This window comes from Tigriopus californicus, chromosome 11 (assembly GCF_007210705.1).
Source record: "Tigriopus californicus strain San Diego chromosome 11, Tcal_SD_v2.1, whole genome shotgun sequence".
NCBI lineage: Eukaryota > Metazoa > Arthropoda > Copepoda > Harpacticoida > Harpacticidae > Tigriopus > Tigriopus californicus.
Window position 1 is genome coordinate 11,374,899 of NC_081450.1, and position 4,122 is coordinate 11,379,020.

Here is a 4,122-nt window from a genome sequence, read left to right on the forward strand (position 1 = left end):
CCCGCCTCAGTGAATTGGTCTTTAAAAGAAGAAGTTTGAACTGGTGTTCCTATTGAATTTTGTCGGTGCTGAAAGAAAGGACGCTTTATCTTGGGTGATGATAAGGGAGACGTCGTTTCTTTGACATCAAAGCAAGGACGAAGGCCGCACTGCCTTCGCTTAAGCTCAATCTACTAAAGGAGAAAAAATGAGAAGCTCTTCCTTCCTTCAATACCTCAATCCTCTGCTAAAGGAAGAGGCAAGACCGTTCAAGCGGGTTCCCGTTTGGTCATCGTGGATCGAATTGAAAATCGTTGGTTGGTACTCTACACTACACTAACACCGATCGAAACGGCGGAAATGCACAAGTTCTTGGAAATTGTGGTTGGTCTTTGAAGTTTCGACCCAATTTCAATAGCTTACCAAATGGCAGATGGAACGAGAGATCATGCTGATATGGTTTGAAAGATCTATTCTTTGCCGCAAGAGTTGATCTGAGGAGATTTTGTTCAAAGTCACAATTTGATAGAGTTGCTGGGATATTGAATTTGTCAGACGAGACACAAAGTGATAAAAAAGGTCCGTGCTTCAAAGAAAGTCTAATGATGCTGCCTTCAAAGCCCTATTTAATTCGTTTTCTCCATTAACTTCTTGCGAGGAACACTTTGCTCTTGACTGGCGCCACTACGATTCGGTATGAAATACGTCAATATTTTGACAAGCGATGAGTGTGGACTCGCCTCGTAAATAACTTTAATGTCAATTTTAACAAAACAACATTTGTGAATTGTTTGTTTATTTCAGAGATTTTGGAAGTGATTTGTCTTTTATTTACATCTTCATGGTTGGTAATTAAATCAACCTTTGCCGAAAATTTGCTTGATCTATTGTTGCAATTCACCATCTTCACAGAATTATTTGGCGTACTGTTAAGCGCAGTTTCTTAGCACAAGAAAGGTCCTCGATTTGGGGGAGAATCAATTGTTTACAGCAGTATCCCTATCAATTGAAAACGTACAGGCTAAAAGGGCCAAAAGTGACCTTTTTCCCAAGGTAACAATGAGCTGACCTCATCATCAGTTAGGGACGGGTCCAATCTCATTGGGATTGATGGAAATCTTTTTTTGGAGTAGAGTTATTTGACATGTTGACCAACGAGGAGTACCCTACAGGTACATAACCAATGATAATGATGAATTAATTTGGTTGTACACACATGTTTTGATGTTGCGTAATTCGTTGGCTATCATTTGTTGAAATATATTTTATTTCCTTCTGAACAGTATTCAATTATTCCTCACACTTGTAGCCTACTTTTGAATGAAAGAAAGGACATGGCAAAATGTACCTTTTGATCGACATTTTGAACTGATCCCAAGATTTTAGGAGTTTTCTTTCCATATCTCACTCTGGGCTTTCCCCTGGATCCGTTTGAAATTACAAGGAGTAACACGAAGTAAGCCCGACAAAGGGACCGCATTGGTATTCAATAATCAATCTCCGTTATCGCGTTATCTTCAAAGGCCATTTCAGATTGTCCCTTCACCTTATTCGAACCATTTGCTCGACCCAAAATAAAATTAGTAGAATGTTCTATTGAACTCGAATCTTCAGGTATAGTACGTACTCGTACTAACAAGTAGCTCTAAAGAGCACATGTGTACTTTAGCCAATAAGTCATAGTATGGAGGTCTATGGAGCTAATTGTTCCCGATTCGAGGCACTCTGAGCATTATTCAACAACCCATGCCCAGAGACCCTCTGATTGGCCTTGATGATGATGATGATCCTCAAACCTGTGTGCATGCAGGTGGGATTTTCCTGGAACTTTCTCTCCCCGTGAGATCACTTTAGATTGATTTGAGACTAGGTGGGTGGGGGGGGGGGATAATATTTCATACAACTTGTGTACCATTGACTATGGATGTAACAAACGAGAAAGCAAGTGCTAGTGAATGAACTCATCATTCAAGATATTGACTGAGGTACGAGTGATTGTACAATTGAACAACGCACCACGAGCCAAGCTCCAGCGCCGCTTAATCCCAGATTAGTGATCCAAATCTTTCCAAATATTTGTATCTGAACAACAAGTTACCGGAGCCAGATAGTTAGAAGCTGCTTGCCGTATCGTGGATGACAAGGTAATGGCAAGCAAGCAAGCAAGCAAGCAAGCAAGCAGCCTTTGATCATCCTTCTGGCTCGGATGAAGTTCCCCCTTCGCCTCCCAAGTCTTTTGAGTTTGGTACCCAATTGTCTCCTCTCCTCTGTTCTCTTCTTCCAGTTTCTATTCATTTTTCACGCCTTGTTATCTATTGTTCTTTGTCAGCCAAATGCTGTTTGACATCATTTCTTCACCCAGCCTTCAAATTTAGGGAGCCAAGACTCACAACACACCCGCAGCAGCAGGAGCAGCAGGAGCAGTAAGGAGGAGTCTTTGAAGAAGACCAAAAAAGGTCTTCCACCTTCAACGTCAACCACAATGCGCCAGCCTTTGCCTTCCCCCTTCTTACCTTCCACCTAAGGAGACTAGATAGTCTTGTCAAGCGAGCCTAACGAAAGAGGCCCTACTCTCCCTACACTCACTTCATCCTTGAGGGGCAGAAAATCAATCTGGAGCTACTGCAACATGGTGACTAGGCCATGTTTACTTATGCGGAAGGATCGCATCCTTTTCTTGGCCAAACGATCCGATCCATCCATTTATTCATCCATTCAATCATATGAGACGGGGAGAAATGAGGAAATGACCATTGTGTCTTACAACTAAAACCAATTAATTTCATTGAAGGGGTCAATTGCTGCAAATTTTTCAATGGACTCAAATTCATCGCATGCACGGGGGTTCACGCTCAAATGTCGGTCTTAAACATATATTTGGTTCTGTCATCAACGAGGATCTCTAAATGTGATCCAGCTCAACGTCATTAGCTTCAAGAACTTTTCAAGAAGGACACAGAAGGTCATTATTCACTACTCATCTGTTCATGAATTGGCCACAGTGCTTTCCCCTCGTACAAAGAAGATGTATCTGTGCTCGCTTGGATCCATCAGAGAGAACTTCTGGTAGTACTACAAGGTTAGACAATTTTATGTGGGGAGATTTCATGGACTTCAAAATAGGATCAAGATCAATGACATAATATCAACCTAGTTTATTTCGAGTATGCTATTGGGGTATGTAGCTTTCATAATCGTAATAATAGACCACTTGTGACGGCCCTAAGCAAGCTAACTCTTAAGACCTGAAATTCATATGCTTGTGAGGTTTCTAGTGGTCTCATACGAAGCAGTTTGGCATACTTTGTACTTCGATCTCGAATTCAATGCAGTGTTCGTTCACTTTGGAGCGCATGAGTTCATTATTATCTTGGTAGACACCCGATTGTTCCAGATTCTTGTTCCAAGGCCTTCGTTCATTGTTGGCGTTCCAGCCTGGAAGTGACTCGGTGGTTCAGGGGAACCAACTTTCAATTTTCAAGTGTCATTGACAGAATCCCAACTTTGCCCCATCTTTGTTGTGGTCACGCAAAGGTGATTGTTCTCCAATCCCGAGATTTTCTTGAGCGGTATTAGCTTAGTGCATTAAACATCCATTACATCTTTCTTCATTGACGTATTGGCCTCGGTTTGTTCCAATAGGACAAAGAAGTTGAAAGCCACTCAATGTTAAAATTCAAAGGCATGTAATGTGCATTGAACAGGGCTGGTAAATCAGATTCGCATCTGCTTAGAAATAATTTTTGGGCCAATGCCTATAATAACTGTTTTTTATAAGAGACTTGAGCCACCTAAAAAAGATTAGATGAATACAGCGTTCGCCTGTATCACCAAATGAAAGAAATTTTCAATCAGCCTTCAAGGCCAGAAGCAGAAGACCAAGCAGGCGTCAGAAGGCAATTTCAACGCAATCTTAGATTGTATTTTGAGCGTCGAAAACCTTGGGTCCCCTTTTCCCGTTCTATTTAAGAAGGAAACATTTATCAAGGATTCAACCATTTACACCTCGAACGCCCGTTCACAATAACTTGTCAAAGCATTTGCATATGATTGGTCATGGATTAAAAATCAATAGCCAACCGCCATAAAGTCATTGCAAGAAGAAATCGTTCATAGACATTCAAGTTGTAGCTTTCTTCAAAC